Consider the following 24,964-nt stretch of genomic DNA (forward strand, 5'->3'; position numbering starts at 1 on the left):
CCAGGAACAGAAAGGAGGGCACACATGGGCAGAACTTAGATTAGAATAAATGGGATATTAAATTACAATCTTATCAGGGAATAGCCAAAGCTTATGCCCAAGGTATTTGTATATATAATTTGAGTATCAAAGTTGTTATTCTAGGAGCTTGGGGCTGCGAGGAAAATACCACGTTGTACCTAAGCTCAATCCCAAGGACCTACATGCTTGCTGTGGCAGTCAAGTACCCACCCAGATACACAATGATGATGGTGATGATGATGGTGGTGGTGGTGGTGGTGGTGATAATCATTAATAATAACAATAATAAATGAAATAAAATGTATTTTTCATATTTTTAAAGATTTACTTATTTTTTTATGTGTAAGAGTGTTTTACTTGGGCTAGAGAAATGGCTCAGTGGTTAAGAGCACTGACTGCTCTTCCAAAGGTCCTAAGTTCAATTCCCAGCAACCACATGGTGGCTCACAACCATCTGTAAAGGGATCTGATGCCCTCTTCTGATATGTCTGGAAACAGCTATAGTATACTCATGTAAATAAAATAAATCTTTTTTTTTTTTAAAGAGTGTTTTTCTTGCTTGTATGTACGTATGTGCACCAGGTGTTCGTCTAATACCTGTGGAGGCAAAAGAGAGTATTGGATCCACTGAAGCTAAAATTACAGATGGGTGTGAGCCACCATGTGGGTGCTGGGACTCAAGCTAGCTCCTCTAGAACAGTAACTAGTGCTCTTAACCACCGTGCCAAAATATATTTTTTTAAGTGGATGGACTTAACTCCTTCACTTTGACTAACATCTCTGCCTCCTTCTCTCCTGTAACTCCTACAACAAAAGCTACTGGCTTCTGGTATCACTCTTCCATAACAATACTTTCTATCCCATCCCTTTACATTATTTGCGGATCATCCCATGATTTCTACAATATTCCCCTCTGTATATTATTGTTTATTTTTTAATGACCCTTCCAATAGCACTGTTAGTCACATTTTTTTTTTTTTTTTTTGGTTTTTCAAGACAGGGTTTCTCTGTGTAGCCCTCCCTGGCTGTCCTGGAACTCACTCTGTAGAAAAGGCTGTCCTTGAACTCAGAAATCCACCTGCCTCTGCCTCCCAAGTGCTGGGATTAAAGGCGCGTGCCACCACTGCCTGGCCAGTCACACATTTTTTGAGCCTGAGTTCCAAGAGAATAATAAGAACCAGTGTGGTATAAACCTACATTTTCTGATCCTGAGCCCCCCATTCCATCCCGAGACACCCAGCTTTACTGCTTGATGACACTCCATGTTCCTGTAGAAAGAGCTTAAGGTCTTCTAACTGACGACACACCAGACACCGACTCTTCCAACCTCTCCTGTTGTCCCCATCTCACCACAGACTAAGAAGAGAGGGAAGGAAATGGCTACATACAATGTTTCTTGTTTTTTTAAATGTATATTTATGCCTCCAGCCAAGAGTCCCTAGAGTACATGGAATGGAGACAAGCAAAGTGTGAGCTCTTTTTGGTATGAGATGATGAAATGCAGCTTTAAAATGAAATTTGAGTGAATGTAGTCTACAAAGGCAAGTTTACTAGCCAAGCTGCATTGTAAAAAAAAAAAAAACTGATCTCACTGGCTCATGCCTTCAAATTGCTAACAACAAGACACAGGCTCTAGGCAGAAATTAAAATGCAGTGCCTACACATCTGCTCTCCTTTTGGAAAGAGGTAACTAGCTAGTTCGTGGACAGTCATAAAGAATTCCACCTCAGAAGACAAAAGGCCAGGGTGCACGTGTGGCCAGCTCCTGCCCCTAAGGGTTAGCTGGGGCTGCTGTCTCCACAAGCTTGTTCTGAGTAAAAGGAAGAAACAAGCAATGCAAAAAAGGAGGGAGGGAAGGAAGAGAGGAAGAAGGAAGAAAGGGAGGGAGGGAGGGAGGGAGAAAGGAAGGGAAGGAGGGCGACTCAGTGGGCCTAGCAGTAAATAAGATGCTCTCTGGAGCTCAACATTAGGCAAATCCTCCCTAGCCTCTCAAGCCATTCATCTCTAATTATAAATTTAAATAGCCTTGAAAGCCCACAGAATTCTGATGGGAAGGTGCTGACTGCACTTCTCATCAAGCCTTGCTGGGAGATAAAAGGCAAAGTTAATCGTCTCTGACAGTAATGTTCATGCAGCAACAAGCATCCTATTAGGAAGGAAGGCCTGGAGAAAGAGGCTTTAAGCTCAGTCCAGCACCTCACAGCCTGACCCTTGATGCTTGAAGATGGCTTCGCTCAGGTACTGCCAAAAATTTGAGGATTCAAATGAAATCCAGTGAAAAGCTAAGATTTAAACGAAGCTTGCCCCTCTTTCATTTCTCCATTAATTTTAAGGTAACAGGATTACATGAAGGTGTGGAAGTGGGTAGGGTGTAGGTCTGAGACTGGGACCCCCAAGTCACCCAGCATGTGTCCTTCCCCATTATAAATCCACTCCCTCACTTCCCTCTGGTTTCCAAGCACCACCAAGTAGATTGTTCAAAAGCTCTGCAAATAGTCTAATTCCACAGACCCTCCCCTCCCAACTAGGTAAACAAAGGGAAATAAATAAAAGGACGCTTAGTTCATTTTCTTGAGGCTCTCGGGAGACATTACTAAGTCCTATGTTTCTGCTGTGCTTTCTTTAAAGCAATCATGGGCTTAACATGCTCTAACCTAGCTAAGCAATGAGATTCACTCCACCCTCCTAGGACATGTGGTTGCTACAATTGAAAGAACGGGTTTAAAAGAAAACAAGTTGGCTAGAAAGGTGGCTCTGTAGTTGAAGGTGCTTTTACCATACACACCTGATGGCATACTCCTCAAGCTGAAGAAAGGAGAAAACCAACCTCACAAAGCTTTCCTCTGATTTCATGTATACATTCGCGCACACACACGCACGCACGCACGCGCATGTGCTCACACACACACACACACACACACACACATAAATAAATATAGGAAGCATAGCTTGAAGCACTCAATAGCAACTGCGTTGTTTTCTCCCCTTCTTCAGTCTCCATTACTCCCTTTTTCTTGACTCTTCGTAAGTCTTCTTTTCTTCTGTCTCTCTTATAGGGTTACCTAAGGCCATTTTCATGCAAGTATGGAATGCATGTTGAATTTATCCACCATACCCGACGACTCTCCCATATCTCCTCTCTCCCCTCCCTGTGTTCCCCTAGGTAGATTCACTTCTGCTTTCTTGTTATCTGTACATCTGACTTTACGAATCTATGAAGTCTGGGGCTAACAAATGAAAGGAAATGTGATGTTTGTCCTTTTGAGACTGAAATCACTTGAGATTATCTCCAGTTGCAAATTGTTCTTATTTTGGGTTTGTACCACAGTAAAAGCCAAGATTTTAAACTCTACTAAATATAAAACAAACAAAAAGACTATATATTCATGTTCATTTAAGAAAATACTAGTAGTGATGTATTATTTTGAAGTATACAGTTAATATGTTTGGAGTTATTTAAAATTTATATTGAGAAAAATGTATTTTCACTATTGTTGTAGACGAGCATCTACATAAGACTGTTAAATTGATTGTTGTTTTATATCAAACAACTTTTATAATACTTATTTTTATTGTTATAATATTTTATAAATTTTAAGGAATATGGCAAAAAAGATATTGTAGGTATTGAAGGGGGTCTCTGGGAGGAGTGGGGGTACAAAAGGGAAACAAGAATGTGATTTAATTCTATTTACTTAAAGTATGTTTTTAAATGTTAACTAACTCAGATAAATTGAAATCATGTAACTTTTCTCATCATAATGCAATACGAGTTTAAAAAAAAAAAGATTATCTCCAGTTGCACCAGTGGTCTTACAGTCCTCGATTCCTTTGTTTTCTGTCACCTCTGAGTACTCCTTCTCTTGGGCATCATTTCCTTCTGCTTGATGTGAACCTCCCTTAGTGATGGTCTGTGGAACACACTCTAGGTTTCTGTAAGCCTGAAAGGTGTGTTCTTGGTCCTTGTTTTTTTTTAAGAATATTCTGAAAGGGAACAGGATCTTAAGCTGGCAGTTTATTTCTGTGTGCAAGCTCAGTGTTTTCCTGCCTTTCAAAACAATGCTATTGTTACATCCCAGGATGATTCTCCAAGCCTTTGAAAATAGACTGCCTCACTTCCCTCATTCTACATAAGATTCCCCCTTCACCTTTTAAGTTCTACAGTGTAATTATATTTTGTCTATTTTTTTCTTTGCTTATCCTGATTAGGATTCATTACTTCAGGAATCTCATTTGTTATTTTTTTCTCTCTTTAAATACTGTTTTTTCAATCTCAAATGTTAATTAAAATTTTCTTCAGATTCACTGGCCTATTCCCTGTTCTACTTGGATCTCTCTGTTGTTAAACCCACTGAATTATATTATTCTCATTTCGAGTTGCATTGTGCCCTTTTTTTTAAATCAGCATGGTTAGTCTTTCTCATCTCTTGTCCTCAGCTCACCAGTGGGTGGCCCTAGAAGTCCCTTGCCTTCTAACTTCAGGAGTGAGAATTCTCTGTAGTCAAAGATAAGAGATTTATCAAAAAAGAGGAAAAACTTACCTTCTACAATTCCAGAGGCACTTTGTACAAATAAAATTTCATCTAGGGATTTTTCTGACCTGTAAGTAGTGTGATGTACAGCTATAGCAGAGCTATCTTAGGATCACAAATTCTCAGTCCCAGGTATCATGCAGGATAGCCTTGACTGGCCTGGCACTCAACTTGCAGTCCACAACTGCCTCACTTATTGCATATTTTCTTCAGCCTCTGGAGTGATGGCTGTATATCTACCAAGAAATTTTGTTTGTTTGTGAGGGTTTTTATTTTTGGAGGGATGTGTGTGTTATTCTTTTTGCAACTTCATTCATGTATAATGTATTTTAATCATACTCACCCCATCCCCCTCTTACCTTCCCTTCCATTTCCACTGAACCCTGTCTTCTTACCAACAAGTTCTCTTCCCTTCATCTCCCATGTGTGTGTGTATGTGTGTGTGTGTGTTGAGTTAAATAAGGTTACTTGCATAAGCATGAATGTCATGGTATGAGGGGCATTTACTGGAGCAAGGACAACTCAACCAGTGGCTACACCAGTAAAGAAAATAATTTCTCTCCCTTCACAGCCACTGTCAATGAGTCACCAGGGAGGGGTGGGACTCCAAGGCTCTCCTGAATGCTGGAATTTTGGTGAACTCCAGTTGTGTAGCACCAAGGCATTTAATGGTGACTTCCTTATGGGCTTATAAAATTTGAAAGAAAATAAGTTGGTTTTGTTAGTGGGTTTGTTTTCTAGAGCATTCTAATTTCCCTTCCTAAAACAAGAACAGCTTTATGAAGTTACCATTTCATAACTAGAGGGGCCGTTCTTACATATCTAGTCTCATTTTATTGTCTCCTGCAGCCATGACAACTAAAGTTGAAATAATTTGTCGAATTTTTTTGGAAAGTACTGTTTTTAAATGTTTGTTACATATATGTCTTTGTTTACTTATATGTGTGACAACTTGCAGGGCCCACCATGTGAGTTCCTCAGAATGAACTCATGTTGCTGCACTTGTTGGCAGATGCCTTGACCTGTGGTACCATCTCTTTGACCCTGTCTGGCAACTGTCTTCAATACAAAAGTCAGCTTCAGTATGTAATTGGCTCCTCTTATCTTTTGCCTGAGTTTCTATTAATTTTTTCCTGGTTCATTGAATTTAATAAAATAAACTATTTTATGTATTATTGTTAAATTACTTATATGTGTAACAGTATCCTAGAGAACGTTTTACAAATGTTCTTTATTTAGTCTTTACAACTATGCCAAAGTCAGACATATCTATTATCCATGTCTTACAGTTAGAAAAACTAAAACACAGGAAGGTTTTAAATCACCTAAGTCAAAGCAACAGTGCTGAGATTTGATCCACAAACATATAACTTCAAAGATTTTACTCCTAAGCTCTGTGCAATTCTGCATAAAAGGAGGCAAGGATAGGCGGGAAGGGAGAAAGAAAATGTATGAAGGAGAACCCTGTTAGTCCTGCAGGGTCACTGGGAAAACCCAGATTATCAGTCCTTCCCCCTTTCCTACCCTCACATCAGGCATGGCACTGATTTTAAAAGAGGGTACACAAACTGACTTCATACTAAGACTCTACTGCAAAATTATTTCCAAAAGCAGCAGTAATTAGATTTTGAATTATCAGTAGACATTAGTCTTGAACTCTAGCCCAATATTAGCATAATTAACCACATATGCTAAAGCTTCTAATAACACACAAATCTATACTGACTATCCAAAGATTCCTTGATTCACACTAATTGTCTCTAAGCCAATCATTTGAGGACTGAAGATGGTTCGGTGGGTAAGAGCATGTGCTTTGTCAGCATAAGAACCTGTTTGGATCCCAGCACCAATGTAAAATGCCAAGTATGATTTCCCTGTTCCCCAACAAGTGGTAGTAGCAGAACAAGCAGAAGGGGCCCTGGAACTTGCTGGTTATCAGCCTCGCTCCACGTTTAGGAGTGACTCTGTTGCAAGATATGAAGATGAAAAATAACAGAGCAGGACACTCATTGTCCTCCTCTGGCTTCCACTGTAGATGAATTTTAATCCAGTAACATGGCTGCTCTAGCAAGTGATCCCATCCAAAGAACTTTTAGATCTGTGTGATCTGTCTGGAATAACATACATTTAATCCCTCTAGCTAAAATACACACACACACCCTTAGTACACACCTTTAATCCCTAACAATGACGAGAAGGTTAGTTTGTAGAGGAAGCACCCAAGTTTGAAAGTGATGTCTAATTGAGAGACAGATCAAGTGATGAATCAGAGAAAGATTTGACAGAATGAATCAGAGATAGGATAGCATAACTCTCACAAGAACGGCACAGGAAAGAGAGGCTTCTTAATAGCACTGAGGAAGAAAATGGTTGTAAGTAATATATGTGTATAACAGTTTTATCGGAACAGTTTTTACACAGATTGCAGAGAGAATAGCTAGACAGAGGTGAAGACAAAATGAGGCAGAGAATGAGAAGAAGCCAGAAGACTAAAACATATTGCCAGAGTTAGTTTCAGAGTAAGCAGAACTATTCAGTCAGAAGCCAAGAGAAGCCATATTGTATAAGTAAGCTTGGAGAGGAGTTTGGGTCAGAACAACTGAGTTGAACCAGCCATCCAGAGTTCACAGAGCTAGAAAGTGTGAGCTTATTCAGTAGTATGTCTCCAAGACAACAATTTCATCTGGTGAATAATGGTTACTTTTACACTCCATAAATGCATATGTTCATATACATCACATACGTTCATTGGTGCATAAAACGAATAAACCAGTGATTTCCAACTTACTCCTGCATACATAAGAGGGTCTAATGTTTAATCTCAAAAATGAGTACCCACTCCTACTTAGAGGACAGATGCCTCAGATTCCCCCAATTTATCCTGCCTTCTTCTCTTCACTTCCCCGCTCACAAGTATGTAAATTGAGCTTATCATCTCAGAGAGGTAATTCTCCTTGTTACCTGCATTACTATCTTCCAGGCTGAAGTGAGGAATTCAGCTCCAGCAAGGGAATGCCTTGCTGTGAAAATAAAGCTTCCAGTCAGTGTCTCTTCTCCTTCCAAACTCTGTAGCAGTATAAGTGGAAGAAATATTTCTATTTGAACCCCAAAATAGGAGTGTTTGGGAACCCCATTTACTTCTCACCTGAATGTACTGCACTCCACAAAGACACTGCAGACTCTGAAGGGGTGGGGAGAGGCCTGACTACAATCCCAGACACTGAGATGCTAGTGGTGCAAATGAACAAAGAGGTTACAAAAACTGAAGATGTATGTAAAACATGAAAGGGCAAAATACATGACAGATGGAAAATGAAGCCAATCATAGTTCAACTAAAAAGGAACAAAGGCAGGTGGGAAAGTGTTCCTGAAAGGTAAAAGGCTATATTCAGATATCAAAAATCCCTAAGTTTAAATGAAGAAAGACAAGGCTATATTGGGAGGAACATTTTAGAACAAAGAAATAATGGATGCTTTCAAATCTATTGTCAGTTATCAAGGGAAAAAATTCCATTGTCTGTTGCTATAACCTAGAACCTGAGTCTCAACAGTTTATAAAGGCTAAGGGTTTAGAAACTGGGCATGGTGGTAATGCATACAATCCTAACACTTGGGGAGAAAAAAGGCAAGAAAATCAGGAGTTCAGTTTGAAGCCAGCCTAGATATAAGACAAAATTAAAGAAATAAAGATTGGAGGTTGATAGGAAAGGAAGGAGGAAGGGGGGGAAGGGATGTAGTAAGTTAGGAAAAAAAGTCAGTCAGTTTATCTAGGCTCAAGATTCTGGAAGCTGGGATAAAAGCAAATGCCATTGAAGAAAACAAAAGACAAGTAGACACTTGCAAAAGGCACAAAGTAAGAAGGGCGGACTGGCTCTGACTGCCTACTCTTACACTAACTGCCCCAGTCCCACGAAAGTAAAAACTTAGTCCCACAAGGATGATAGTAATCTCTCACTAATCTAATTACCTCTTAAAAGCCTGAAACCTTGCCACAATGGCAATCAAATTTGAGCTTTGGCTCAACAGACAAATCACAGCCAACCCATAATTAGTATTAATATGCTTATTAAGTACAATAGATATAATAAAGACTATATAAACAAATTAGCTGCGTAATGGTGTGGCTCAGCAGGGCAGTGTTTGTGTGTTGTGCACAAAACCTTGGGTTTGATCCCCAGCACAGCAAAAAAGAAAAAAAAAATCCTTAACAATATAATTCTTTTTAATTTATCAAGCAACTCATAGTTAATAAAAAGAAAAGCAAGATTCACCTACACAATTTATCAGATTATTGAAAATCTGAAGTTTCATGAAGTGTTAAAGTAGCACTGGGATGGCTGTGGAGAGATTATCACATGTGACACATCTCCTATGGCAATAAAACTTGTCCACCCTCTACAGAGGCCAGTTTACCAATCTTTACCAATGTTAGAAATGTACTGTCTGAGTTAGAGGTACTATGATGAAAGACCATGAAAAGCAACTTAGGGAGAAAAAGTTTATTTGGCTTACATATACATTGAGGGAAGCCAAGGCAGGAACTAAAAATGGGCAGAAACCTGGAGACAGGAGGCAGAAATGCAGATGTGAGGGGAGGGGGGCTGCTTACTACCTTGTTCCCAGAGCTTGCTCAGCCTGCTTTCTTATAGAACCCAGGACCACCAGCCTAAGGGAAGGCATCACCCACAGTGGACTTGGCCTTCTCCCATCAATCCCTAACTAAGAAAATGTCCTACAGCCTGATCTTATGGAGGCATTTTCTCAACTGAGACTTCTTCCTCTGTCTTGGGTTAAGTTGATATAAAACTAGCCAGAACATGTATTCACTCAGCCATACTGTTTCTAAATATCTTTATAACCATTCTTGCCCTTGTTAAAAACTATGCAGTTCCTTGTTGTTCACTTCATTTGTTTGCACATGATTGAAAGCAACCTAATTACCAATTAATACAGTTAAATTACAATACATCCATAAAGTGGAAAATATTGGGCCATTAAAGAGATATCAAGATGTTGAGAGAGGGACTGTGGAGATGGTTCAGTTAGTCAAGTGCATACTGAGCAAACAAGACTGAGTTCAGAGCTCTAGGACCATTATAAAAAACACTGGGTATGGTGGCACAGCACCTGTAGCCTTAGTATAGCCACTAGTGAATTATAGGTTCAAGGAGAAGCCTTGTCTTAAAAATTAAAGTGAAGAGTAATAGAAGACACTAGATGTCAATTTCTAGCCTCTACACACACACACACACACACTAACACACACACACACACATACACACACACATTTTTAAGATAGTGACTTTGACTTTCAGATATAGACCTAACCACAAATAAATCAATTTGAAGAGCTATCAATGCATGAAAATAACTCCCCAAGATGTAAGCCAATGAAAGGTTGTAGCACCTGAGTGTAGCACAGAAATAAGAAAAGCCACATTCAAGAGAGTGGTGGTTTGAACAAAAGGGCTTATAAGGAATGGCACTATTTATTAGAAGGTATGGCCTTGTTGGTGTAGGTGTGGAGTTTTTGGAGGAAGTGTGTCATTGAAGGTAGGCTTTGGGGTTTCCAGGACTTAAGCCAGGCCCAGTGTCTCTGTCTCTTTCGGCTTCCTGTGAACTCTCAGCTACCTTTCCAGCACCATGTCTGCCTGCATGCTGCCATGCTTTCTTCCATGATGATAATGGACTGAACCTCTGAACTGTAAGCCAGCCCCACTTAAATGTTCTCCTTTATAAGTGTTGCCTTGGTCATGGTGTCTCTTCACAAAAGCAAGGAGGATAGAAAGAAGTTTCACATTAGTGATGTTATCTTTTCTCCAAACCCTAGGCAGCAGAGCATGGAGACACCCCCCACTGAGGACAAGATAAAGGAAACAAGTACTAGACTTTGTCTCTGCCACTAACTTTCACATCTGAGAAGGGCCTCTGATTTCAAATTATGTGCCAAGGACACAAACTGAGCCCCAGATCCCACTCTGATGCCAGGCAGGCTTCTATACCCCAGGCTCTGAAGTTCCAAGTAAATTTAGCGTCATACAATTAACAAGCCTGGCAGACTGACCCCAGCAAGCCCTCGGTGGGCCCCAGTAATACTAGGCTTACACAGCTTCAATGCTCAGACTGATCTCTAGGGACTCAAGCTGTAATACCATGCTCATGGACCTGGACCTCAATCCAACACCTAGGATCAACCCTAGCGTTTTAGCTCCAACCCTGAGGACCAGATATAAGGCCAATCCTGTTGACCAACAAGTACCATATCAGTCTGGAGAAGTACACCAGGAGCAAGCACACCTAGATACCAGACTACACCAGACAAGCTGCTCAGAATCTCGAACAGGCAAAATTAGTTCTTTAAACATGCAGATTGCAGATACCAATGTATGGCCATAAGCATCAAGAACAATCAGGGAAGCAAGACACTATCAACAGAACAAAACAAACAAACAAAAAGAAAACAAAACAAAACAAAACAAAAAAAAAACAAAAAACTGCACATCTATAGCCACTCTAAAGAAGTGGAGACCTGTAAAATACTTGATAAGGAAACCCAGAAAATCAATGAAAGGTGAACTTCAAGAAAATATAAGCAAATAATGAAACCAAGAAAATAATAAATGACTAAAATGAGAAATTTAATAAAGATTTAAATTATTTTAAATAAAAGAAATAAAAAACAATGAACCAAATAAAAAATAGCAGAAGTACTCAAGCAAAGATAGATAGATAGATAGATAGATAGATAGATAGATAGATAGATATGAATATGTGATCTGTAAACTCAGGGACAGGTTCATTGAAGATATAAACTCTAAGAAAAAAAAAAAAAAACAAAGAGAGGCTGATGGACAGACAGGACAATACACAATGAGTAAACATTCAGAGTTAAAGTGATATATCATAGAGATAAAGAGCCCCAAAACTTACTTAAGGAAATAACAGCCAGGTGTGGTAGTATATGCCTTTAATCCAGGCAGTGTGGTGGCAAAGGCAAGAGGGGGGAATCTTTTAAGTTTGAGGCCATCCTGATCTACATAGTAAATTCCAGGCCAACCAGGGAGACATAGTAAAACCCTTTCTGAAAAGAAGAGTGGGAGAGAGAGGGAAAGGAAGAGAAGTATTAGCATAAGACTTTTCAAATATAGTATCCAGGTAGGCAAAAGTCAAATGTCTCTAATCAGAGTCAACCAATACAACAATATTGTAAGCAAAATGTCAAAAGTCAAAGACAAAAAAGAGAATCCTGAAAGCAGGAAAAGTGTCTATCGATCGATCGATCAATGGATCATGTGTCGAAGTCTGGCAGCTGACCGCTCAGCTGAAACCTTAGAGCTCAGAGGAGGATGAAATGATAAGTTAGAAGAGCTGAATTTAGGGGTGAAAGTCTACCAACCATGAATACTTTATCCAACAAAGACATCCTTTAGAAACCTGAGGAAGATGGCTCAGCAGGGAAGAGCACTGACTGCTCTTCAGAAGGTCATGAGTTCAAATCCCAGCAACCACATGGTGGCTCACAACCACCCGTAATGAGATCTGATGCCCTCTTCTGGTGCATCTGGAGACAGCTACAGTGTGCTTACATATAATAAATAAATAAATAAATCTTTAAAAAAAAAAAAAACCTGAGGAAGACCTCAGCCAATGCCAAATAAGGCTAAAGAAACCTAGCACTACTGTCTGAGTCCTACTGCTGAAGAGACATCACCACCTAGGTAATTCTTACAAACCCAAGCATTTCACTGGGAGCCTGCTTACGGTTCATTATCATCTCATCATGGTGAGGGAGCACAGCAGCAGGCATGATGCTGGAAGAGTTGAGAGCTATACCCTGATCCTCATGTAGAGAGACCCTGGGCCTGGCTTGAGCTTAGGAAACTTCAGAACACATCCCCAGTGACACACTTCCTCCAACAAGGCCAGGCATCTTAATTCTAGTAATCCTTTCAAACAGTGCCACTTCCCGGTAACTAAGCATTCAAATATATGAGCCTATAGAGTCTACCAAACATGTCTTTCTAGAAAGGCTAAAGGAAGGGATGGGAGCTCAAAGGAAAGGAGACTATGTAGTAAGATAAAACCATTGAATGCACCGGGCAAAGGACTCAGCTTCAATCCCAGCACCACGGGCAAATTAACTAGCAAAAACAAAGCTGGGTATGATAATGCATGTTTATAATCCCAGAACTCCAGAGGACAAGCCAAGACTGTGAATTGTCTTGTGTGTCTGTTATGCTACCATTTGAATTTTTTTTTCCTTGAAACAGAATCTCCTAATGTAGCCCAGAGTGGCCTTAAAGTCACCGTCCTCTGGCTTCACCCCTCAAGTGCCAGGAGTACAAGCAGGCTAGCATGGCCAGCCCATCTGCACACAAAAGGATATAAAATATTTTATGACGGGCTGGGGAGATGGTGCAGTGGGTAAAAACCTTTGTTGTTCTGGCAGAGGACGCAGTTCCAATCCCCAGTACCCACACACTAGTTTAAAATGATCTAGGGAAATCAGTGTGCTCTATTGACCTCCAAGGGTACCAGGCACAGGCACATATATTGTGTATACATGTACACAAAAGTAAAACATTAGTGCGCATCAAATAAGATAACCAAATCTAAAGATAAGTTAGTTAATTATATCTTTGGAAAAAAAACCCACAAAATAAATAAATGATGTTATTGCTCTGTGAAGGAACCAGCTAAAGAACTAAAAGACAGAGTTGAGAGGCAGAAATGTCTACTAAAAACACTTTAATATTCTTCTTTTAGAGCTGAATATTGTAGTAAGGCCTGAAATTTCAGCTGAGGCAGGAGGCTCATGAGATTAAGGGCCTTCCTGAGCTATACTGAGAAGACACTGTCAATATACATATACATATACATATACATACACATACACATACACATATACATATACATATATGTATACACTTGTTTCCATGAGAGTGTTCAATCTACTCAAAATTAAAACACTGTTCTTAACAAGAAGAATTTTGTGAGAAAAAATATTGAACCAAATCTGACATGAGAATGTTCGAGACTGTGCTCAGAATGGTTTCTGCCTTTAATTCAGACTTGGACAGTGGACAGTGAATAATAGATGTCACATTTCCCTCTTCTGACAAACTAAAGAGAGGCAGGCGCACAGTTCCTGTTTACTTTCTTCTAACACTGTATCTTAATGATTCACTGGGCAAACAGCAAATGCTTCCAGTTCACAAGCTATTTAAATCAAGAAAAGCTGTGGTTCAGAATAAAACATTTGTATACTTTTTTTTTTTTTTTTTTTTTTTTTTTTTTTTGCTTTTGCTTTTGAAAAGATTTCTGTGACACCCATTCAGACACTGCTCAGGAAAATACAGGAACTTCCCAGAGTTTTCTATGGTGGGAAAAGGCATGGTGAGTAAGATAAAAAGATGAAGGAGGAGGAGGAGGAGAAGGAGGAAGAGGAGAAGAGGAAGAAGAAAAAGAAGAAGAAGAAGAAGAAGAAGAAGAAGAAGAAGAAGAAGAAGAAGAAGAAGAAGAAGAAGAAGAAGAAGAAGAAGAAGGAGAAGAAAAGAGACTTTCTAACCTTTCTGCACAAACATTGGTTTCCAGTAGTCCAGTGAGTTTGACTGCAGCCAATAGTAGGCTTTGTGAGAAAGAAAAATATATTTTAAAAAGAGAAACAAACAAACGAATAAGCAAACAAACAAACCTTGGCAGTATCAAGACCACAGAGTACACTAGTTTTAAAAGTTACTAAATATGGCCAGTATGGTGATGTGTGGCTGCAATCTAAATCCTCCCAAGACTGGGGCAGAAGGATTGCCACAAATTTGAGATCAGCCTGGGCTACCACATAGTGAGTCACCCAGGTCTACATAAAAGTCATTGTCTCAAAAACAAAAACAAGAACAAACAAAATTACTGAATATTAAATTTGATGAGGTTTTTCAAAAAGAGTAAGAATTTTTTTCACTTTTTAAAACATTTCTTCCCCAGCCTCTTACATCTAATAAGGACTATGAGGTTCTTTATTATTGAAAATCAAAGGATTTTTTTTTAAGTCAAAGCTTTAAAAATTCAAAAGTCACAAAAAAGGTTTACAGTGAATAGCTTTCTCCAGCCCTGTCACTTAGCAAGCTATTCTACAGTCTCTGTCCAGACATTTTATATGCATATTAGAAAAGACATTTTCCCTTTACCCACCCTTTTCACCTTCTAATATTATACGGAACCATCAACTTTAAATTGAAATAAAAATCAAAAAACTATTCCAATAATACTAATACCTTATATAGACACATTATCTTTGTCTACAAGCAAATCTCTTTTGAAAACCTATTTTCCTTTCAGTACCTCCCGTCCCACTGACGGTTAAGACAGAACTCTTGGCAAATGAAAGGAGACGATCTGGAGAACTGACTTGTACACAATAACCAGCAAATGAACTCACTTCACTTCTGCTCCTGGATTCTGGCCCCCTGACAACCCTTCCACGTTTCCACCAAGGGTGATTTTACAGAGATTTTATTAGCGCTCCGTGGAGATCTGTTCTGAGGTCCTGAGGCTCCTTTACTACGTCCAAGAGGCGGGAAGCGGGAAGTGGGAAGCTGAATTTGAATGTTTGATTCTTGTAGATTAGCAACCGGAAATTAAGACTGGTGAAAAGAAACCACGAGGTCTGTTGTTAGTTAATCAGTAACTCACACGGACACTGGCACTAAGCTAGACCTTCCAGACTCTCAAGGTAATTTGACAGGTGGGCCCCAGCTCCTGACTAGCTAGACAGGTTAGTTAAGTTCCTTTCGGAAGATGCGGCCACAGAGAAAAGAGAAAATAATTCAAGGTAGGCATGGTGGTGGACAATTGTAATCCCTGTTTTCAGGAGGTAGGAGGATCCAGGAGTCCAGGGCCATCTTCAGCTAAATCTGTGTTCAAGATCAGCCTGGAGTACTTGATACCTGGGGAAGGTGAAGGGCTGGGAACTAACTAGAACCAGACAATGGGGAGGAAGACAGAGGGGAGGACTGTATACTGTGCTATCAAAGACAATGGACTACGAACTTAGGTTGGAGCCCCATTCCAGCTGCAACCAGCCCCAGTGGGCTGTGTGGGCATGGGCATTCCTGAGCCTCAGTTTTTCCAGAGATAAAGAGGCTTTAAAAAGTAATGACTCTGCAGTAAGCTTCATGCAAATCAGGTGACATTTTCCAGCTCTCCAGCAGAGGCTTCAGGACAGCCAGAACCCCAGCTTCTGGCTTGACTTCAGGCTCTTTCAGTGATGATCCAGGGTTATTACAATCCCAAATTTGAAAAGCATTTTAGTAAAGCCACAACTACTCCACCCATGCCTGCAGCAAGATGCACAATACGTTTCAAGAAAAAGCAATAGGTGACGGTAATCTCAGATAAAAAACCAAGATCTCTGTCTTGACATGTCAGAAAAGAGACTGTAAGCTGGTGAATGGGCCCCTCAGATCTAACACAAGAAGACAACAGACCAGAAGTGATAAGTGGGCTGCTTTGATGTGTAAGAAGCTCTGAAGAAAAGGACCTAAACATTGCTCGCTTCTAAACAAAATAGCCAACACAGTTTATAAACAAAGTCATGAAAGTTTTTCTGGAATCAGACCCAAATGTATAACCTCCTACCCCCCAGAATGAAGCTTCTCTACTTGCCTCACTTCTACATGTCTGCACTCTGCATGAAGTATGGACTTTGAAAATAAAATCAACTGTATTTTGCATAAATGTGTTCTTTCAGTCCTGAGTTATATCTTGCATGATATAACATGGAGGTGACAAACCTGGTCTCAAATTCCAAATCTCTTCCCAACGTATGCACATTGCTGAAAGAAAGTAACCTCGCTGGGTCTAATCACCATCATGGGATAACTGTAACCTCCTTGGACCACTACGGGTTGTAAAGAGACATATAATACAAGCCTAGTTCATTTCTTCCACAACTCTTTAAGTTATTTACTACACAAGAACCTACTAGAAAATTCCCAGTTGCTAAAGAGCTCTTTTTCATCTATATTAATAAAATATGTCTTTTCATGATATATATATCTGGAACTAAATATATTATCAGAACATATACATGGTCAGTTCTACTCACTGTCAGATGAAAAAAGCCTATGAAGTGGCTACTGTTTCACCATGTTGGTTCTGGAATTAAACTGACTTCAATGACTCTATAAACAGCAAGTCCACAAGTAAGCATTTCATGTATGCTTCTCTAGATTTCCAAAACGGCTAGATTAAAAATCAATAGCCCCCAGCCTGCCACTTGTTAGCTTTAAGAATTTAAGATCAGTTAGGAGCTTTAATCCTTGGCTTCCGAATGTATGCAACACATATGGTAGAGTCATCTTTCTCTGCTCTGTAAGGCCTGCAACCCCCAAGCAGTTACTGTAACCAAAATGCAAGAGCTGGAAAGAACATTTTTAACTTTGGCATAAACATTTTTTTATTGCCCCTCTTTACCCATCCTGTCCTCTTCTACTTTGAAGCACAAAAGACAGAATCTTTGATGATAATAGCAAAAAGCTGTGTAAACTTCTTCATGGGCTTCCTAAAGTGCCCTTCCAATTTGGCACACCCTATCACAGCAATACTGGGTTTCTCCCTAAACAAAAATGGTCACGGGTGTCAAAGAGAAGCAAGTAAGTGCCTGCTGAACTGTGTCTAAATGATTTTCCTTGTGACCACAGTTAGTCTGGAATAAGCCCCTGCTAGGGAGAAGAGAGAACACACTTTGCAGGCCGGGAAGGCATTGTTCAAAGTAATGAGTTCTGCACCACTTGGTCCACAATTCACGGCTGAGTCTGGTTTTCCTAGACAAAGGGCCATAACCAAATGGGGGATGCTCCTCAGCACATCTCTGACCTTATAATCTTTATTGAACCCGTGAAGTGATGAAGAAAAAAGGGTCAGAATCCTCTCTACCCTTCTGTCCTGGAAATGGCAAGAAGGAATGTCTGTCAACCATGGTCAAGATTTTGATAGAGCTCTCATAGTGGACACAGGGATTTCACTGTCTGGACTCACTAAATGTTACCCTACTTTAAAAATTAAAATGTTCCCATGTATTCCTTTCATCCATTCATAATTTTGTATCCATGCTTTTTTTTTTTCTCCTCAGAAAAAGTAGCAGTCACAATCTTTCAAGCATGAAGCCCAACTCTGTTCTTCGAAGATAGCTGGTTGTGTCATGACACATTGAACCAGAACAAAGGAGTGCAGAAGTACTCACCTAGCTTCCCCTGGGAAACCTGAGCTGAAGGTTTCTTGGTTTCTCCCACAAGAAGCACTACACTTGCCAAGATTACAAGTTTGAGGACTGTGTCAATGTTAGGTACACATATGGCACATGATAGAATTAACTAAATTGCCACAAAAAAAAAGCACAATTGTTTTTTTAATAAGAAGTTAACCATTTATTTCAGTTTAGACATCTAATCAACACAAAAGAAGAAACACCAAAGGTAGTACTGCCCCCTTGAAAACCAGAAGCTGCATTAGAATTATTCCAGAACCCATAACTGTTAATTCATTGAGGCCAAGAAACTGAATTTTATTCTTCCTGCTTTACATATAAATTCTCAATAAATATTTGTTGACTAAATGAACAAATTAAATACAAAACATTAAGAATTTTCATAAAAGCTAGGGCATATAGCCTGATATAAGCTGCTTTCCTAGCATGCAAAATTGGGGCCTTGGGTTCAATCCCTAGGAACACACACACACACAAACACACACACAGTGCTTTATGTTAAGAAATCCTAACACAAATCACCTTTATCACCTCTGTTTTTATAATTCTATCTCTTATAGTTATGTAGAGACTAATTTTCAAAACAAATTGGCTTGAAGTCAATGAAGTGGAAACTATGTCAAACAGAAGCAAGGATAATACATTTTTTTTACAAGCCACTATAAATCTGACTCTGCCTCCCAGCCTTCCCTCCCTTTGTCTCCTTCCCAGCCTTCCTCCAGGCACTCCCAACCTCATTATCCCATGATCTGCTAAAACTGCAGTTTACCTCCCGGAACCACCAGAAACACACATCACTGAGAATTATGGAATAGGAGCCAGTTACAAGCCACCAAATAGGGTCACAAAGTACTTGAACCTGAAAATAAAGTTTTTCTAGTTTTCGAGAGAAAAGAGTTTGTTTGTTTTGTTTTGTTTTGTTTTGTTTTTTAACATTAGAGCTACACAAGTTGCAGGACGTGACACTAATGGGAAAAAGGATGGGGAGAAAAACTTTATTTGGATGTTATTTATAGACTATGTGAAAAGTAGTATGTTGGTGTCGTTGAGTGCAGCTTGGTGTTGGCACTAGAGGAAATCATCTTTAAGTTCCTGGTACAACAAAACACTTGCTATTCTTGAATGCATAGTGTCCAAAACCAGGATGCAGAATCCTTAAGCTATTTCACTCAAGTTATTTTAAGCCCTACTTGGTTCCCAAGAAAAGCAACTCCATTTTAAACTTTTATTAACAGTGATTTGAATTCTAATCAGTTCATTTATATAGCAAGTCGCTCTCAATCGCATTGCGAAATAGGGATGCAGCCTAAGAAAACATAGTAACAAGAAGTTATAGCACCCACTAGGAACCTCTGAAGTTTTGTACTCTTGCCAAATGCTCCCCTGGGTGTAAACCAATGAAACTTAAAAGAAGGGAAGAGATTTTCCAAGACACAATTTTAAGCCGTCAATAACTCATATTAAAACATTCATTTTCTGAACAAGATCATAATGCCAGCAGTAAGGAACCCGCATCTTAAAAAGCAACGTCTCTGCTGACAGAGAAAGCCTTTGTTTCCTATCACCGGCATTTAACACACTAGTTCCTTTAGAGAGAATCAGGTTCTGTAAAGTATAAACGGACTGTATGCAGAGAACACAGGCGCTACGGGGCCGTCTGCACACTGTGGAAACCCAAGCTGAATACATTTTTAAAAAACGCACCAGGAAATAAAGTCTTATTCATATCTTCCTTTTCACAGGATAAAAAGAGGAAACTTGAATGCTCCAATGAGCAGTTTCTCAGCGTTATTTTTCTTCCATGATCAAAATGATAACGGAGGAGAGAAAAAAGTTATATATTTTCTATTTCATGCAGTTGGTTACCACTTCAATACTAAACTCTTAAAAACAAAACTGAGATCTTAAGTTGATTTCAAGCTACAAACAAACAAACAAAAAGTCTGGAGAAAGACTTGGGCTCCACAGTGAAGCAAAGCAAAACAGCTCTGCTCTTCAAGCGGCGTCTTCGACCCCGTACTGTTGCCATGGTATCCCACGCAGGCGCAGAGAACGCCTTCACAGCCGGGGCGTCGCTCCGGTAACCCACGATTTGTCCCAGGAAAGGGCAGTTGGAGTAAATCCTTCTCGCGCCTAATGCCCGGAGTTTTTTGAACCGTAAAACTCGCTCGAACAACTGAGAACGCGCTTCTGGGACCGCAGAACTGTTCTCCTGGCGGCCAGAGGATCCGGGAGCTCTTGTGGGATCGTCCCGCAGCGATGCGAGACTCTCCCGGAGGCTGGACCTCTGCCACCAACCAGGGCAGGGAAGGCGAGAGGTTAAGTCTTGCTCAGGCACAAAAGCCCACGCGCTCCATCAGGAGCTCACGAGCTACTGTGGTCCAGTTCCTCGGCCGGGGCACAGCCCTGGTGCTCCGGGCTGGGACTGCCCAGAAAGAATTTAGCCACCTGCTCGTGCCACGCTGTAGCGGCAGTCCGGTCCTCCTCTTTCTGCTCCCGTCCCTCTCCCTGTCCCCCACCCCCACCCCTCGAAAGCACTGACCTGCTCAGCTCTGAGTATCCCGCGGATGAAGGATCCTCGGAGTTTTTGTCACCGGCGCAACCTCTCAAATGCTGGAGTGCTCTGCTAGTGTCCCGGTGTGACTCCAACCCCAAACCCCCCAAAACAGCCCTCCCCACCCGAGATGGGCACCACTACACGCCAGCCAGCAGAACCCACAGAGGAGCTCTTGGAGTAAAGGCCAGCGCTGCCGCCACAACCTGCTTTCTCATTCAAATCCTCACGCACACATTGGAGCCCCCTCCCTCTTAATCCTCAGCTCAGGGCAAATCCGGAACTGGAGCGCGCGCGCGAGTGGACTGGAGCGCCTGCAGCATCGATGAACTGGAGTCAAGAATTGAACACGGACCCCTTGTCTTACATCCTTCTCAAGATGCTACTGCTAGGTACAGACCAGAAGCCCTGGTAATAAAGATCTTCTTTTGTCCTCCCTCGCAACAAATTTCTAAGAATTGCAAGACCAGGAACATCCCTGATTGATTTTCAGTTTAGGTGGCTGGCGGGTTAAAGAAGTTGCCGAACAAAGTTGTAGAGTTTAGGGAAAGCGAACTCTGCAATGCTCTTACAAGAGTTTAAACTGCTTCGAAAATAAAACACCGAACGACTAATCCTTTCTCTCCTTCCCCTCTGCTCCTTTCCAATAAGTATAAACATCTGTTATTTTCAAGGATCCATTTTGAGCAAACCACAAATCAAATTGAGGAACAAGAGGTGCAGGTTATAGGATGCTTTGTTATCCCTCAGTCTCTTCCAAATACCACTTGTTGGCATTAATTAACAAGCAGTTAATTGTCATTTCACCCTCTAGAAGGTAATGTGCTGTTAAAGAGCACACTGGCGGCAGCGGGACGTTTGCGCCCAACAAGTGTTCAAAGGTTGACTAAAAATGAGATCTGAGTGCACTAAGGGTGTGCTGCAGAGTGATCCGGCTTCGAGGTTCCAGTACTTACTTTTATCAGTCTTCATTCAACCTGTCCTATTGTTAGTTCAAAGCCTAACTGGGAAGACACTCCATGCATAACTTTCAAAGTAAAATCTTCCTCCAGTAAGAAAGTCTGGAGCTCTGGCAGGCAGCATGGAGTTAGCAGGGGTTGCCTGGGCCTGGTGACAACATAAACAAAAGTCTTTTTTTTTTTTTTTTTTTTTTTTCATGAGTTCAGGAAGTAATAAAGGAGAAACTGAGATTGGAAAGATCCCTAGTCCTCTTTGACAGACGCTTAGGGGGTGGGAGGAGGGATGCTTAGTGACCTCTCAGCACAAGATATAGTATTTCACCTTTTCATCCGTCTTAGCCGATACCATAGAAACAACCCATTTGTATTATTCAGTTCAACAGAGGCAATTACAATGTGACAGCAAAGCATCATGGGCAAAAAGAAACTTTATCCTGAAAGCTATCCTGGACTCTCAGAAAAAAAAGGAAAAAAAAAAAGCCACCAGACTAGTTACAGACTACAAGGAAGAATTCAATTTAGAAAAGGAAATGCAAGGTCTTTCGACTTCATAAGGAAAAATATTTAATTTCCTAATTTTTCTTTCTTCTTTTACTCCTCCCTTTTTTCTTTAACCAGACCACAAACACCTAATTTACAAGAAATTAAGTAGGGCTGAAGTTGTAAATGTGAAATATGCTTTGAGGATCTGAAATCACCAACACCAAATAAATAAATAAATAAATAAATAAATAAATAAATAGTAAATACAGAAGGAAGAAAAAAAAAAGAATAGAAATAGACATGCATTGTCTGCCTCCAAATTGCTTTTCTTTGTGTAGAAAAAGGCCTGTTTAGAGTTTCACTTTGGTGGTAATCACCATGGTGAATTAAAAAAAAAAAGAGGCAAGATAATTAAACTCCCCATCAGTCATAGCTATCCATCCTCTAGCCTCCTGTGTTTGTCTTTCTGGAACTGAAAGATCACAGATGCATGGGTTAAAATAAACTCAGACACAAACTTATTGACAAGAATCTTTGTATGCTATGCATTCTTGGTTATGATGCTGTTTATTTCTGTAACATTGACTTTAAAAATTTGAAACTGTGCAACATGTCAAATACATCAAAACAAGGATGAGAACATATAACAGCCCCCTTCTTTCTTTTAGAAATATTTTTATTGTCTTATTTGTATTGGTGTTTTGCCTGATGTTGTGTAACAGGTTTTTTTTCCCCCTGAAGGATTAAAATATTCTATCCTTAGGAAACTCCTAAAGCAAGACGATAAACAACTTGGGAAGTCCCTGGAACTAACCAGATTCATTAGGCCTCTACCTACTTAAGTAATAAAAGTTGAGAGTCCCTCTCAGAGGAAATGAAGATCAGATGCAAGGAAGACTCTCAGAGGAGAAAGGCTGCCGAGACTCAGAGACCACAACAGCTGTCTGGAAGAAGCAGAAACTGATCAAGTTGCCTGCAAGAGGTTAGATCAACTGAAGCACCTGGAAAGCACACTCTCCAACCTATTGAGCAGTCCACAGGCTGTGCAGTGAGCTTTGTGAGCTGTCACCTGTGATGGGGCAGGCTCTGGTGATGCAGCTGTACGGGATTCATTTCTGCTTCTGTAAATATTCTTTCACCCTCATTCCATTGGAGATGATAGATATATGTATAGTATCTCTCCAAGAAAAGTATTGTCACACAACACCTGCATGTATGTCTTTGGACCAAGTGCATCTCTGATACTCTTCAAGGCCATAAGAGGGTGTTAGATTCCCTGGGACTGGAATTACAAATGTTTGTGGGTACTTGGGATCAAATGGAGGTCTCCTAGAAAAGCAACCAGTACTCTTAAATACTCCAGCCCCTCTTTCTGATCTCTAAAATAAACACAAGCTAAAACCCCATCTCCTGGTCCAACCCACTACCACCCTCTTTCTAAGTATTAACTCCAAAGTTAATGAGTTTATACACAAGCATGCATGTTCTAAAATGCGTGCATGTATGTGTCCCTATAAGTGAGCAAGAGTGGTTGAACAGATACTCTCAGAGTGTGTTTCCATTTTTTTTTTCCTGTAGCCCAGGCTAGCCTCAAACTCATTATATAGCAGAGCCTGTCCTTGAAGCTCTTTGGTCCTCCCTCCTCCATCTCCCAAAAGCTGGGCTCACAGATGTCTTTTAATACAACTTTTCTCCAATGTTTTTTAAAAGCACTATTAACCAAAGAAAATTAAGTTGCTGGGCACGGCATTCCATGACTGTGATCTTAACACTTGGGAAGCATGAGAACTGTCATGAACTCAAGGCTAACCTGGTATACATAGTAAAATCCAAGACAGTGGGGTTACAGAATAACTGAGAGACAGAGACAGAAATAGAGACAGAGACAGAGACAGAGACGGAGATAGAAATCATTGGTTAAAACAAGAAAATGTCATTAATTTGGTAACTTTGTCAAAGTAGTAGTAAATTATTTTTCCCGGCTGTGACAAAGGGAGAAAATAATGACAACCTGAGTCAACAGTGAGGAGTGAACAGCCTCTTTGACTGCTGCATAGCCTCTTCCATGGTACCAGAGTCAACAGAAAAACAAAACAAATAGTACTTCCAGGACCGCCCACCCCCACCCCCTCCCCTGGCTAAAAAGGAATTAAAGAGAATGGGATCTGTGTTAGAACTCCTTTTCCCCCTGTGCCCTCTGGGGTAAAGTACATTTCCTAGGTGACCATCTCACATCAGGCAAGTGAGCATCTTTTATAGTAAATCGTTCCCACTTTCCCAAGATGAAGGAATTCCTGCTGATAGCTTAATGCAGTTCTGCAGAGAATCTGGAGTTGAATCTCTTTGCTTCACCAGGCTAAAGGACTGTCACCCCTACAACAGTCACAGAAAGCCACGTCCAGGGTCCTTAAAGTCTTCAAAGCCGTAAAGGGACAATGAAAACATCCATTTTTTTCTTGAATGTCTTAGACTGGCAGAAGACACCTTGCCCTCCTCCTCTTCACCATCTAAGCTTTGGATTCTAAGGGATGCCTCTCATTAATTATGCTGGGAGGTCTCTGCAAGGCCTCCCTTTTAAATAGCTGCCAGATTTCTACTTATCACTGCTGGCTTAATACTGAATGTACACTGACAATCAGGATCACACAAAATCCAGCAAGCAATGTCTGATACACTGAAGTTGATTAATGTGCCTTGACTGAGCCCATTTGACTGTACATTGCAAAGGATTTTAAAAGAAAACTACACTATTAATAAATGTGTGTCGGAAGGAGATTTTTCCCATCTGAGCAAAAACCAGTATTTTTGATGCAGGGAGTGGGGTGTATGTAGAAAAGAGCTCTATTTAAAGTACTCCAATTTAACCAGCAATAGTACAGAGTTATATCTAGGAGCAGGAGCCTAAAAGAGATAAATAATACCTCTATTTTAATCAGTGCACCAGAAAATCAGTGAACCTGACTTAGGGGGCTTATCAGGGAGGAGTCAGTTTCTTTTCAACACATATTTGTCAATATATGTTGAAATACCAGCCCTAGGTCATCAATCTTAGCTGAAATATAGATAGCACATTGGAAGTGATGAGCAGGACCTGTCCTTATGGCATGACTTTCTATATTGTTCAAAAAAAAAAATTTTTTTTTTTTTTGGC

At 40.3% G+C, this 24,964-nt stretch overlaps 1 protein-coding gene across 11 annotated transcripts in view; it reads right to left on the reverse strand.

The window, feature by feature from the left end:
• Positions 1-21,477, reverse strand: part of Plch1 (phospholipase C eta 1) — a 216,213-nt gene extending 194,736 nt beyond the window's left edge. For 10 of the 11 annotated variants that reach the window (XM_031373993.1, XM_031373989.1, XM_031373986.1 and 7 more), the window contains exon 1: positions 20,360-20,593. The gene's annotated coding sequence lies outside the window, so the exon portion shown is untranslated. Of the gene's footprint in view, positions 1-20,359; positions 20,594-21,327 lie in introns of those variants that run through there. The other variant, XM_031373987.1, reaches the window with a different exon arrangement.
• Positions 21,478-24,964: the final 3,487 nt, after the last annotated feature.

This window comes from Mastomys coucha, unplaced genomic scaffold, assembly GCF_008632895.1.
Source record: "Mastomys coucha isolate ucsf_1 unplaced genomic scaffold, UCSF_Mcou_1 pScaffold16, whole genome shotgun sequence".
Taxonomy (NCBI): Eukaryota; Metazoa; Chordata; class Mammalia; order Rodentia; family Muridae; genus Mastomys; species Mastomys coucha.